Here is a 15,072-nt window from a genome sequence, read left to right as displayed (position 1 = left end):
GAAATATATATAATCAGTAATACTACAGAATGATAAAGGCATAGAAGTTTGTTCTAAATATGATCTTGAATATGCAACAATGTCCTTTTAAACATGTTTTTGTAAAGTATTTTCAACAATAAGATAAAGTACAGCACACGCCTCAACTGTATTAATATTAATTCTAATCTATTGTGTTGTACTGAATTTGTTTACCTAAAGTTGAACAATCGCATCAACCTTTGTTAGTGTGATTGCACAACAAACTACATTAGACTTGAACAACTAAGCTGCTCGCTCTCTCTCTCTCTCTTTAGGAAAGATATATAGAAGTTGCTCACTTTTAGTAACACCATTATTTTAAATTCAGTATGCAACACATAGTGATATTACACAGAACAAAAGCAAAATCTTAGCACCACGTAAATGCTTTCATAACTATGTACTGTACAAAATATGACACGGTGTGCAGATCCTGTGTAATAACCTCACACCCAGTATACACTGTAAGGCACAAGATAAAGCAGAATGTTTTCAACCACTGAACATTATTGCACAATGAAAGCACATCCTGTTGTATCTTGTTCCAACTATAATATGAAGTCAACTATACAACAATGATTTTCAAAATAAATGACTGCACATATAAAAACAAAATCCATAATTTACACATCATGTCAGCTAAAAATGTATCATTCATGTGTTTGACATCACAGCCGTAAATTACAGCTTTAACCATACCAATGCAAAATTCCTTTGGCTTTCTCACCCCAGAATGAGCATGACTGCCATTTCTGACACTTTTCATCCATGTCTGTGCCTTTTGGAAATAAACAGACACAGTAAATACCTCCCAAGATATACTCTATGTTTAAATGCTGTTCCATCAGTGGCACAGCAGTGGAAAGGTGTTTTGTTTTTTTTAATATCATAATGAAGTATTAATTAAAACAAACACCAAAACCAAAAGCAACAAACATAATTTGGGGTCCCCTAACACAAGAAAGTGCAATAGCAAGGCTATAGTGCTCTGGGCTTCTCGTTACCCCAAAAAAGAACAGGAGTACTTTTGGCACCTTAGAGACTAACAAATTGATTAGAGCATAAGCTTTCGTGGGCTACAGCCCGCTTCATCGGATGCATAGAATGGAACATATAGTAAGAAGATATATATACACATACAGAGAAGGTGGAAGTTGCCATACAAACTATAAGAGGCTAATTAATTAAGATGAGCTATTATCAGCAGGAGAAAAAAACTTTTGTAGTGATAATCAAGATGGCCCATTTAGACAGTTGACAAGAAGGTGTGAGGATACTTAATATGGGGAAATAGATTCAATATGTGTAATAACTCAGCCACTCCCAGTCTCTAATTCAAACCCAAGTTTGTGGTATCTAGTTTGCATATTAATTCAAGCTCAGCAGTTTCTCATTGGAGTCTGTTTTTGAAGCTTTTCTGTTGCAAAATTGCCACCCTTAAGTCTTTTACTGAGTGGCCAGAGAGGTTGAAGTGTTCTCCTACCGGTTTTCGAAAGTTATGATTCCTGATGTCAGATTTGTGTCCATTTATTCTTTTGCAAGGATAGGTTCCTGGGTTAGTGTTTTTGTTGTGTGGTTGCTGGTTTGCTTCAGGTTGGGGGGCTGTCTGTAAGCGAGGACTGGTCTGTCTCCCAAGAACTGTGAGAGTGAGGGATCATTTTTCAGGATAGGTTGTAAATCTTTGATGATGCGCTGGAGAGGTTTTAGTTGGGGGCTGAAGGTAAGAGCTAGTGGCATTCTGTTATTTTCTTTGTTGGGCCTGTCCTGTAGTAGGTGACTTCTGGGTACTCTTCTGGCTCTGTCAATCTATTTTTTCACACCAACCCAGGAACCTATCCTTGCAATAAAGCACGATGCCAACTCTGTCCACATATTTATTCAAGTGACACCATCATAGGACCTAATCACATTAGCCACGCCATCAGGGGCTCGTTCACCTGCACATTTAGCAATGTGATATATGCCATCATGTTCCAGCAATGCCCCTCTGCCATGTACATTGGCCAAACCGGACAGTCTCTACGCAAAAATCCAGCTGTTTGACTCAGTCTACTTTCTAATGCACAAACATTCACATAACAAAAGCCATCATCATGACTGACACCCTTATTGGCTGCCTCAGCAGAGAAGCAAAGCACTGGACAGACATAAGCAAACTACCCTCTAACCCAGTGGTTCTCAACCTATTTACCATTGTGGACAACATATGCAGCTCTCTATGTGTTATGTGGGCTGCATCCACATAATATATATACTACCTGTGTGGCCCAGAGGATGTCACACAGGCTGCAGCTATATGCTGATTGGGCCACAAGCAGCCCATGGGTTGAGAACCACTGCTCTAACCTGTATAGGTGATCCGTTTAACTATTGTTGGGGCTCCAAAGGAAAGGTAGCTACCTGTAGCTCTGCCCCAGGCAAACTGACAAATATTCACTCCTACCAGCCTGCAGTCACCCATGCAGATAGTTACAGATTACTCTGCTGCCCCTAATATTTTGTTGCCCCAAGGGAACTACCTTCTCTGCCTCTCTAGCAGAACCAACTCTATGGGGGAATAAGGGAGAGGCTGCACTACTTCTGTCCATGTTGATCCCACTCTACAAATGAACAGAAAACTGTCTCCAAAATCATTAGCCAGCGCTAAACTCACCATTGCAATGTATATTATTATTAGGAGTCTGACATCACATCAGGGTAAGCACAGTCTGACATCTACAGTTAAGTCAGTGATGGTGTAAGTGCTGGCTGTGTTACAGCCGTTGGATATTGCAATGCATATTCTGTTAAACACTAAAAATGATATTTTAGGTAGGGCCTCTCCCTGGACATCCATTCCTTATGAGGATAAGAAATCTCCAGCCAGTTATTTATATTGTCTAACTCCTGTAATCTGAGAGAAATCCACACAACATTAGTGTCTTACTTTAGATATTAATGTCCACTTCTGCTGCATATGTTATGGCCAGCTAGCTCCTTTAAGAATGGGTTGTAAAGCAATCTAGGTTAAAAATGAACACAAAACCAGGAAAATGCAGAGGATGGGAACACCCAAACCCCTGAATCCTCTCTCTGGAGCAGGGGCACTTTGCGAACTGCAGAGGAGGAATGAAATCTATTCCACGTACAATAACCAGCCAGCCTACCTAGCAAGGACATGAATAATACATGGGAGGAAGAGGAATCTGAGGCACACAAATAAGCACATGAATAGGTCAGCCTTTGGGGGGAGGATGAGGCAAAGGGGGATCCCCCAGCTCCCGCACCCACAGGCAGCTGCAGGGAGCGGATTTGTCCTGGAAACTCGGCTTGGGGAAGTGGGCGGGTTCCACCGCTTCAGCTCGCAAAGGGCAGCGGCAAATGCGATGGCCAGGCCTCCGAGGGGCTGCAGGAGGCGGCGGAGGCAGCATCTCTGCCCCCTTCCCCAACCGCTCGGCACCCGGCGGCCGCTCCAGCGCCTTCCCGCTCCCCACCCGGCGGGCCTCCCCGCCAGGCTCCCGGGGGAGGCTTCGCCGCAACTAGCTCCCGACGCAGGGGAATGGGGAGACGGGGCAACACTCACCTCAGGGGCCGCCAAGCCCCTCCGCCTCCTGCCGGGTCGGCTCAAGCAGGTCCCCCAGTCCCAGGGCAGCGGGAGGGCCGGGCCGGGCCGGGAGACGAGCGGCTCCAACTCCGGGAGACGGCTCCGTGGGGCGCTCCCGGAGGCGGCAGCGGAGCGGCCTCTCCAGGCAGCAGGGGGAGGGACCGAGCGGGGAAGGGGCGGGATAGAGGGGGCGAGCTCCGCCCGGCCAGGCAGGGGCGGGGAGAGAGAGGGAATTAAGATACAGGGATGGAGGGAGAGGGAAGGGGCAGGCAGAGGCCTGGCTGAAGGAGAAGGAAGGATGGGGAGGTGGAGGGCAGGGTGGGAGAGCGAAACGGGGGGAAATGTGCTGGCTCCCCCCTTCTTCTCTTGCTTGCTGCCCTTTTGCCTCCTTCCCCTCTCCCTGGCTCCCTCCGTTCCGCCCATTATCTCCTCATGCCTCCGACCCTGGCTGTGCTCTGAGGCAGCCCAAGGGGGAGTGGGGTGAACTAGGAACAAAGGCCGAGAACGTTCCAGAAGAACGTCCCGACGGGGGCAGATGGACGAGGCTGTGGCATGATCTCCCAAGGGGACTGGAAGGAGCCCCAGTGTCTGGGATGCTTCAAACTAGAGGGGACTCTGGAAAGCATACAGTGAGCGCCAATCTTAACGCTAGCTGCAAAGAGATGAAACTACCTGAAAGGCAGTGCGGTCCAGTGACTAGGGCACTGAATTAGGACTCAAGAGATGGGGTGCTGGAATGAGGGGCACTGGGAGTGCAGTAGCAGCCCCTGACTTTAAGTGGTTTCCATCATATATGGGGTTTACAGTTTTGTTCAATGGCTTTCAGTACCCCCACTATAAAAATTGTTCCAATGCTGCTGAGACTGGGGATTTATTCCCTGCTCTGTTGGGTGACCTTGGGCAAGTCACTTCATCTCTCTGTGCCTGTGATTTCCTTCTCACCCTTTGTCTGTTTTGTCTCCTTCAACTGTAAACTTTTCAAGGGAGGGCCTCTCTTATTATATATATATATATATATATATGTACAGTGCCTAACGCAGTGGCTTTCCACCTTTCCAGACTACTGTACCCCTTTCAGGAGTCTGATTTGTCTTGCATACCTGAAGTTTCAACTCACTTTAAAATGACTTGCTTACAAAATCGGACATAAAAATACAAAGATGTCACAGAACACTACGATTGAAAAATTGCTTACTTTCTCATTTTTACCATATAATTATAAAATAAATTGATTGGGATATAAATATCATACTTACATGTATATTATATACATAGTATATAGAGCAGTATAAACAAGTCATTGTCTGTATGAAATTGTAGTTTGTACTGAGTTGGCTAGTGCTTTTTCTATAGCCTGTTGTAAAACTAGGCAAATATCTAGATGAGTTGATGTACCTCATGGAAGACATCTGCTTGCCCCCAGGGGTACACGTATCCTTGGTTGAGAACCCCTGGCCTAGCACACTGAGGCCTTGATCTCTGTGGAAGGTGTTTTGGTGATCATGAAATATAAACATTGCAGTAATGGACAAATAATGCTTCTTCGCCTTTGTAACTGGATAATAACGAAATTAGAGGAAGGAGAACATGTCAGCTGGACGTTGCTACTAAAATGATCAGCAGTGAATTACTATTAATAATTCTCAGTGCTTTTAATCTTCAGATGTCAAAACTCTCTGAAAGTGATGAAATTTCTACATGCAGTTGTCCTCTTCCTGAGTGGGGTAAACTTTAAGGAACACATGAGTGTGCTGTGCCCTCTACCCCATCAGATACCAGGACCAATTCACAGTCCTTGTCATAGTCTTTAAAGCTCTTATAATGGGCCTGAACCAGGTTACTTCAATGACTGCCTTGTCATTTGCAACCTTTCCTCCCTGAGACAACTGTGATCATCAGGGACAGAGATACTCCATTTGCCCACTATCCATTTCCGGCAGCGGCTGCGAGAGCAGGACGATGTCGGCCCATCTGCAGTGGATGATCGTTCGCAACAGCTCCAACTTCCTCCTCAAGCAGAACAAAGCAACCTACAGCACCGAGCCGAACAACCTGAAGGCCAGAAACTCCTTCCACTACAACAGGCTGATCCATCGCAAGACGGTCGGCGTGAAGCTCATGGCAGACGGGAAGGGGATTGTGGTGGAGCTGAAGAAACGGGCAGTCCAGCGCAAGCCAGCCACGTCCTATGAGAAGACGGCCATTAACAAGAACGCCCAGGCTACGCTCAACAGCCTGCGTCACATCATCCACAAGAACAGCTTCCGCAAGGATCTGTGCATGAGCGCTCTGCGCTGTGCCAGTGCCATCCTGCAGAGCCAGAAGCCGGTGGTGGTGAAGAAGAAGAGAACCTGGGCTACCAAGACGGCGTGAATGGCTAGCATGTCCCAATAAAGGATTCAAACCCGGGGGGGGGGAGGCTGTCAGGAGCTAGAAGCAATGCATATCTGGTGGGAGGTCCTACATAGTGGAATGCTCTTTTGGCGAGTGCACTCTGATTTAACCATTTTTACAGTCCAATGCAAAACCCATTTTTTTACATTTGCAAAAGCCAGCCAGCAATAGGAGGGGTGATAGAGATTACATTAAAAAAAACAACACATGAAACATCAAGCAAAATCCAAATGATGAATCTCCAGAAAAGGGAAATCAGAGTTCTTACCCTCTCTTAGTTGACTATGTTCAGCGCTTATATACTACAGTGATTGGTTCTCTATAAATAGCTTAGATGGGGAAATGGCACTGTTATGTTTCAGAATCAAGGTTCTATTGAGATGAAAGGGGCAATTCATGACGCTCAGATTTAAACAGAACTTTTATAGACATATAGGCCCATCTATAATAGGCAAAAAGTAATTGCTATCAAATGTAGGGTGTAATACCTTCAACATACCTCACAGAGCAGTAAATATGTTAGAACCATTGATTAGTTGCATCACCACAGAGAAAATCATTAGCTCATATTCAGCCGCGACAGTGTATTGTTTTTCCCCTGCAGTGTGGACAGGAAGTCACAGGCATTGTAGTTGCACCTATACAACCAATCCTCCCAGGTTCCTTCCAGAGTGCTGCACTCCCTGGTAGAATAATGGTGTATAGAGTGCACTGAGCACAGACATGCCAATATGGGTTTTCCAAAACCTGAGTTGCTGCACATACAAGCAGTACAACCAGCAATTTAATGTAATTACTGTCCCTGCAGTGGTGCACTTGCCTAATGTAAACAGGCCCAACAAGACTAAATGGCATTGATTCACACTTGGAGGGTTTTCTTTACAGCAAGAAGGGCTACGGATTTAGTGATTTTTAAATTACAACAAATTCTACAGAAACTGCTGGGGACCACCAGAGAAGCACTGGAACAGCAACGTGACCTGATCCTGCTCACTTCCATCCGTGGGTTAGAAGGGAAGAACAGCCGAGAACAGGAAGGCGATATCACTCTGCTCAGCCAGACACTCAGGATGTCATGGAAAGAGACTGATTGGTTTCTCAATCACTCACACACTAAAAGGGCTGGGGAGAGAACCTTTCTCTGCTTAGTCACTGCTTGTGGTGGGAGAGACAAGACAGACTGAGTGACTGACTGGCACACGCAGCCTGACCTGGATAACAGGCAGCAAAGGCACAGCTGTGCTGATGGAACTGCCTCTGGCTACTACCCAGTTCAGGCATTACAAACAAGCCTGTCTCCTCTCTATCAGCACTGTCTGCACGGTGAATGAATCATCCAGAAGGGAGGGAGAGAGAGAGATTGTCTCCTTCTGAGACAGGATTGGCAAGGGAGGCACAGGGCTGCCATTTGAGGAATAAATGCATCCCCACATTTATGCATAGAGAAGCTTGTGTTGAAAAGGAGTCATCTTGACAGGGACAGGTAGCGCTTTAGTTGTAAGAGGGGGAAGCCAAAAAAAAATCCTCCTCCAGGCTCCCACCCCTCTAAACTATCTATCCCATGGCTCTAGGTGTTGAGTAACTTTCTAGCCCACAAGAGGACTGTATTTCCTCCACTTCTTTCTGCATATATTTTGTGCTTTGCATTATTGTTTGCTACATGTATTATGACACATTATTTACCTCGGTCCACAGCTTTGAGACATTTTTATGCGGCTTCCTCCCTCTAGGAATTTCACAAATAAATCACTGGTGATAGGTAATAGTTAGATGGCATAATAATATATTTTTACTTACCTAATCACATCAGCCACACCATAAGAGGCTCGTTCACCTGCACATCTACCAATGTGATTGATGCCATCATGTGCCAACAATGCCCCTCTGCCATGTACATTGGCCAAACTGAACAATCTCTACGCAAAAGAATAAATGGACACAAATCAGACATCAAGAATTATAACATTCAAAAACCAGTCGGAGAACACTTCAACCTCCCTGGTCACTCAATTTCAGACCTAAAAGTCACAATTCTCCGACAAAAACTTCAAATACAGACTCCAATGAGAAACTGCAGAATTGGAATTAATTTGCAAACTGGACACCATTAAATTAGGCTTGAATAAAGACTGGCAGTGGATAGGTCATTACACAAAGTAAAAACTATTTCCCCATGCTAATTTCCCCACCCCCACCTGCACTGTTACTCACACCTTCCTGTCAACTGTTTGAAATGGGTCATCCTGATTATCACTACAAAAGGTTTTTTTTCTCCTGCTGATAATAGCCCACCTCAATTAATTGGTCTCTTTACAGTGTGTATGGCAACACCCATTTTTTCATGTTCTCTGTGTATATATATCTTCCTACTGTATTTTCCACTGCATGCATCCAATGAAGTGAGTTTTAGCCCACGAAAGCTTATGCCCAAATAAATTTGTTAGTTTCTAAGGTGTCATAAGTACTTCTTGGTTTTTTTGCTGATACAGACTAACACGGCTACCACTCTGAAACCTCTAACCCAGAGGCATCTGAATGCTGCAGACTGACTACACAGTATATTCTGCTTATAAGATACTGAAATCTTGAAATAGTCACATCACAGGATGCTGAAAGAGATGATTTAATTAAGAGTGGATCCTTAATTAAAAATGAAAAGCCTCAATAACCATCCATTAAACAGTAGTAAAGTTGATTCTAAAAACACACCCTTCCTACTTTTTTGTTCCATGCAAAGTAATTTAAAAGGATCATGTAAAATAATTGTGCAGTTTTTATAGTATCTTCTGAAAATATGTTCCCACTAATTGATTTGTCCTCTTCTCTTGACTTTTTAAAATGAAATTGAAATTAACATTGGCACTTTGGTTTTTAACTACTTCATTCATACTGTGTCTTACAGTGTGCCAAGGCAGCTAGGTTTGTGCATTCGTGATAAAAGCAGCTCCACAGTGGGATCACATCGGCCTCTGGTCTCTGATTTTGCATGCACCAGCATCTGTGTGTGCTGTTTGCTCACTTACAAGGCAATTCTGTGCACAAAAGATAGAGGCCCAGATTGTCCCACCAAGATCTGTGACTTCAGGGAACCCCTTCACATGCAGATCTCCCCCCCCCCCGCCCCCGCCCCCCATGAAGAAAGGAAGCTCAGCCACTTCTACAGTGCCATCTCCAGAGTCCTGGACCCTGCAGAGGGTGTTCTCTGTATCCAGGGTCCACAGTGTGTGAATGGTGGGAGGACTGAATGTGCTGGAGTGAGGGGTGGGCTGGCCTGGATAGACAGAGCCATCCCTTGATTGGGCAAATTGGGGTGGCTGCTCCAGGCCCCATGCTTTGGGGGGCCCCGCGGGCTGGTGCGATTGGCCAGTGCGGTTGTTCCTGGAAGACATAGGCACGGGAACTAGAGGTGCGGGGGGTGCTGCAGCACTCCTGGGCTTCCAGCTGACAGCCCTGTGCTCAGGGTCCCAGCTGCTGCCTCGTGCCCAGGATCCCAGCTGCTGTCCTGCATGACCAGGGCTCTGCTGTCACCCTGCGACCAGGGTCCGGGCTGCTGTCCCATGCGACCAGGGCTCTGACACTTGCATTTCAGTGCGGTGAGTCGCCTGCCCCAGCCAGACCCCTGAGCCGCCATGGCACTATGGCCAACAATAGCCCCGCGATAGGCGCCGGCAACTGCCAGCAGCAGCAGGCAGCTCAGCACCAAGTCAGATCCGCCCTGCTGGCCCAGCTGCCGATGCAGAGCAGGGCCCCCAAGCCGTCGGGATCTGATTTGTCCTGGGCCCCACCCTCTCCTGGGGACAGCCCTGTGAACAGAGCCAATGCGAATGCACTTTCTTCCTTCTCCAGACCCATGGAGTTTAGTCAGAACAGATGACAAACATGGCCCAAGCTGTATTATCTTTCTCTAGAATCCCCCAGCGAAAGCCAAAGCCAGTGGCACTGAACTGCCAGGGGCCAGAACCTGGACAGAGGCACAGAGCTTCCTTGTGGATGGCCTTGCATTCTGATCAGGCAATTAGGGGGCAGGCCTCATGGCCTTTTATGCAGAAGGGTGGCAAACCGTACTCCCACGCAACAGGGCAATGTGAGGGGAAAGGGGATCTCTGTGAAGATGGTGAGTTCTTAGGGAAAAAACTCTCCATGAGACTATCTGCGAGTTTTACTGCAGAAGGGCCCTGTCATAGACTATCTGGCCCTTTAATGGGAGTTGGGCTCAGACTTGCCTGTGACATAGGAGCTATCCCCCCCTCGCCCCCCGCTGATCTTGATCTGGAGATTTAATTACAATAGGACCCCAGCTGTGAAAGGTTCAGGGTGGACTACATAGAGAGACAGGTGAACTCAGTCAAACAAAGGAGACTGAGAAGAGAGGAGAAATAGAGTTCCCTCTCTCTGGGAAAGGCTGTACGGCTAGAGTTAGTCCCTGTGATGGGCCTTGGAAGGGCAAGACTCTGGCCCGGTGAGGCAGCCAGCCCTATGGGCTAGTATTCCAGGGGAGGAACAGGGAGCTGGGAGGACTAAGGGAGAAGCCTGGGAACCAAAGGAGAGGCTGTATTAACCATAGGCTACCAGAAAACAGCGCAAGGAGCTTGGAGGTAGGAAGTGACCCAAGGAAACAGCAGTATGTCTGAAGGAGCAAATCTAGCTGCATAACACAGGGTCCCTGGGCTCAAATCCAGAGCAGAGAGTGAGGCTAAAGTTCCTCTACTCGCACCAAGAAAGAGGCATAAGACTCAATACAATGATTGTTGAGCCCAGGGTGGAGCTGAGGAGCCTAGAAAAAGGGATGAAGAGTAGCCTTGGAGGGGTGAAAAAGAGCTCTTATTAGGACATTTGGACTTTTTTTTACTCTGAAAGGGGGTCTGTTGGACTAGACATGGCTTAATCAGATGGCTAAGTTGTGGTCAGAAACAGGCCAGTGCAGGGCCAAAGAGATAATCAACAGGGGGCACTAGAGGCAAAGACCCCTGCAATGCCATGACGTGATGCCCAGGGGAACTATGGTGTTGAGTGGAACTGATGACATGCTTCAAATCTGCATATAAAAACATTTTAATGTACACAGGGCACACTCTCACCAGGGCAAGCATCCTTGGGTGTCATCTTCAAGTACAAATGCTGGTATTCGCACAGCACTTTGGAGGCTGGGTTGAGGTTCCTTTGAAAAATTTAGCTATAGTACTTTAGTGAACTGCTATTGCAGAGCTAGGAAAATAAATACAAGCCACAGTGCCACCTTAGGCCGTAGAAACACAATGGGTATGTCTACACTAGAAATGCTATAATGGCACAGTTGCAGCTGCACTGCTTTTGTGTGGAAACTTACTACAGCAACAGAAGAGGTTCTTCCATTGCTGTAGTAAGTCCACCTCTCTGAAAGGTGTTAACTAGGTTGACAGAAGAATTCTTCCATTGACCTAGCACTATTTATGCTGGAGTTTACAACGGGTTAACTAAGTCTTTCAGGGGTATGAATTTTTCACACCCCTGAACAATGTAGCTGGCTTGACCAAACTTTCTAGTGTAGACCAGCCCAGTAGTTAGCTTGTGTCTTATTTCTCTGCTGTAATAACAAAAGCACAAACTTAAACCCCAGAGTTTTTCCTATGAAACTATAAAAAATGTTTAGGCAAGTAAAATTTTAGGACTCAGCTCCTTAATAGCTTCCTGTTAAAGATTATTTCTTCATTCCTTTTTCTGGCAACCTCCTTATTTTTCTCTGCTTTGGAAATAAGGCTTGATCTACACTAGGAAATTAGGTTACTACACCCCTGCATGACACAGTTCAACTGACCTAACCCCTAATGTAGATTGCACTAGGTTACCCAGAGAATTTTCTGGTCAACATAGCTACAGCCTCTCAGGGAGATGGATTATCTATAATGACAGGAGAAGCCCTCCCATCAGCGTAGTAGGTAGTGGTTTAGCTGAAGTGCTATAGTGGCGCAGCTGCAGCGGTGCAGCATTTTAAGTGTAGACAAGTCCTTTGTTTCAGAAGGACAGACATAAAAACAGGGAAGCTACTCCAAGAGAACAAACCTTCTCTGCTCTGCAGTGACAAATCTAAAGCCAAGGGGGCTCCATTTTACAAAAAGGTGATGATTACACTGTCTTGTGCATATTACTAACCCTTTTCAAATGGTATTTTGCACTTGCAGGGTGGATAAGATATGATTGCTACATAGCTATACATAGTTTCAGATATTACTGACCATATAAGAGCAGCATAAACTAAACATATTTTGTTTAGTCTCCGAGACCAAACTTCTGCTTTTTTTTAAAATCCTGATGCTATTGGAGCAGCTAGCTAATCTTTCTACAAATTATGTACATGTAAATCAGTGTTCTCACCCACACATGCTTGTTTTTTAATGCTTGTTGACTGGACTAGTACAATTACCACTTCACTGTCCTTTCTAAAAGCAGAAAGGAATTAATCCTCTATTTTGGTGGCTTTTCGTAGTCACTTCTGAGCTGAGGTACTGAATCTGGTGCATCTTTTAGAGGAAATTGGAAAATGATAAAATGTGGATCAAAGTTATGGCGTTATGTACATATTTAACACTAACATTACCCCCCACCCATTCACTGCGATGCTCTGTCCTCCAACAGTGGTAAGCCACATGATCACGCTACAGTCTTAGCTAATAGACCTGGGTCAGAATAATTAAACAGAGACCTATGGCATGGCTGCTCCAGGAACTGCAGAGAAGCAATTTCCTACTGACTTGTACTGTAGGAAGTAGACTAGGTTGAATGCCAGACTTAATTTCTCCCATGTAAAGCTGCAGGGGCTCTAAGTGCTGCAAGAGCGATATCTTACCTCTTGTGAGGTGAATGGGAAGAAATCTGCCATTGTTCTTAATGGTGCAGGACCAAGAGGCCCTCATCAAACAAAACTCCTCTTGAAATCAGTGGGAGTTCAGCTCATTTAGGCCCAGAGGCAGCACAACACTGAAGTATGGACTAAACTTCAAGGGAACTTAACACATGCTTAAACGTAAGTGCTTTCCTGACTTGGTACCTTATGGACCATGGAATCGTGCTTTGAGTTATTGTTAGGCCTGGTCTAAACACAGTTTGTGTACCAGCATAGCTATTTTAATTAGTGGTGTGATTTTTACAGATATAGCTATACTGTTACAATCCTTAGTGTGAATGATAAGAATAAAGGTGTTTATTCTGATGTAGCTTATTCCTGTAAGGAAGAGGAATGAGCTATACTGCTATAAAGCACCTTTATAACGATATAACTGCATCCAAACTAAGATTTGTACCACTATAGAGGAACATCTGGTCGAAAAGGGACCCTGGTGGCTCGCTGACCAGGCTGTTAAAAGTCCACTTGGCAGCACTGGCAGGCTCTGTGCCCAGCTCCATGCAGCTCCCGGAAGAGGTTGGCATGTTTCTGCAGCTCCTAGGCAGAGGGACAGCCACAAGGGTTCTGCGTGCTGCTTCTGCCCCAAGCACCAGCTCTGCAGCTCCCATTGGCCGGGAATCACATCCAATGGGAGCTGCGGGGACGGCACCTGCAGCCAGGGGCAGCATGCACAGCCATGTGGCCACCTCTTCACCTAGGAACCGGAGGGACATGCCATCTGCTTCTGGGAGCCACCTGAGGTAAGTGCTGCCCAGAGCCCATGCCCCAACCCCCTACCCCAGCCCTGAGCCCCCTCCAGCATTTCTGGCCCCACCCCGGAGCCCACACCTCCAGGCCAGAGCCTGTACCCTTTCCCACATCCCAAGCTTCAGCCCCACCCCAGAGCCCACATCCCCAGCCCAAGCCCTCACCCCCCCTGCACCCCAACCCTCTGCCCCAGCCCTGAGCCCCCTCCTGAATCCTGAACCACTCATTTCTGGCCCCACCCCAGGGGCCCCACCCCCACCCAGATCCTGTACCCCCTCCCACACCCAACTCCCTGCCTCAGCCCAAAGCCCCCTACCACACTCCAAACCCCTTGGTCCCACCCCCTAGCCTGGATCCCCCTCCTGCACTCCAAACCCCTCATCCCCGGCCCCACCCCAGAGCCCACATCCTCAGCCAGAGCCCTCACCTCTCCCATACTACAACCCCCTGCCCCAGCCCAGTGAAAATGAGCAAGGGTGAGGAAGAGCGAGCAATGGAGTAGGGGGTGTGCAGTGAGTGGGAGCGGGGCTTCAGAGAAGGGGTGGGGCATTGGGCAGGGCAAGGGTGTTTGGTTTTCTGCGATTAGAAGGTTGGCAACCCTATCACTATAAGTATTGTGACAAAGCTCTGTTCTTGCCTCCGTGGGTCCCGCGTTTCCTGGCGGATTTCGCTAGCCTCAGAGGCTCACTGTGACCCTCCACGTAACCCTTCTTTCTCTAGGGACAAGGGTCACAGTCTACTGAGCCACTTTCATCATAAGCTAGCAAGGGAGGTCAGGAGAAGTTATCCTTCCTTGCACAGTCTCTGTTGTCTCCCAGTCTCAGTGATTAATCAGGGGGCAAAGGTGTGGGGTGGGGGGAGCCCAGGCCCACCTTCTACTCTGGGCTCCAGCCCAGGGACCCTAATAGTATCAGCTATGGTAGCTGACCTTTTAGAAACATGACGTACAATTCCCTGGGCTACTTCCCCCACAGCAGCCCTCACTTCCTCAAGCTCCACTTCACCCTTACCTCAGGGCCTCCTTCCTTGTGCCTGATATAGTGTGTACTACTTAGCCTCTCCAACAGCACAACTTCCTTCCACAGCTCCTGACATCCACACTCACCTGACTGACTGGGAGGCTTTTAACTAGTTTCAGCCAGCCCCTGATTGGCTTCAGGTGTCCCAATCAACCTAGCATTCTCCCTGCCTTCTGGAAAGTTCTTAATTGGCCCCAGGTGTCTTAATTGACCTGGAGCAGCTTCCATTTCACTTAACCTGGTACCAGGGATTTGTTTAGCCTGGAGCTAATATATCTATCTCCCACTACCTTTCTATAGCCATCTGGCCTTGCCCCGTCACAGTATTTGTTTTTTTTAAAAAATCAATCCCCTATAACATAGTTATACCAGAACAAAATATATGTGTAGATCAGACCTAAAGGCCCACTACAAATGTATAGTGTATA

At 46.8% G+C, this 15,072-nt stretch overlaps 1 protein-coding gene and 1 pseudogene across 3 annotated transcripts in view; one reads left to right on the top strand and one right to left on the bottom strand.

The window, feature by feature from the left end:
• Positions 1-3,753, bottom strand: part of C8H1orf21 (chromosome 8 C1orf21 homolog) — a 194,406-nt gene extending 190,653 nt beyond the window's left edge. For all 3 annotated transcript variants that reach the window (XM_077825121.1, XM_077825120.1, XM_077825122.1), the window contains exon 1: positions 3,584-3,753. The gene's annotated coding sequence lies outside the window, so the exon portion shown is untranslated. The remainder of the gene's footprint in view (positions 1-3,583) is intronic.
• A 1,810-nt stretch (positions 3,754-5,563) lies between these two features.
• On the top strand, positions 5,564-5,977 carry LOC144269224 (large ribosomal subunit protein eL28 pseudogene; annotated as a pseudogene).
• Positions 5,978-15,072: the final 9,095 nt, after the last annotated feature.

This window comes from Eretmochelys imbricata, chromosome 8, assembly GCF_965152235.1.
Source record: "Eretmochelys imbricata isolate rEreImb1 chromosome 8, rEreImb1.hap1, whole genome shotgun sequence".
In the NCBI taxonomy this organism is placed as follows: Eukaryota; Metazoa; Chordata; order Testudines; family Cheloniidae; genus Eretmochelys; species Eretmochelys imbricata.
This window is presented reverse-complemented; position numbering and strand designations above follow the sequence as displayed.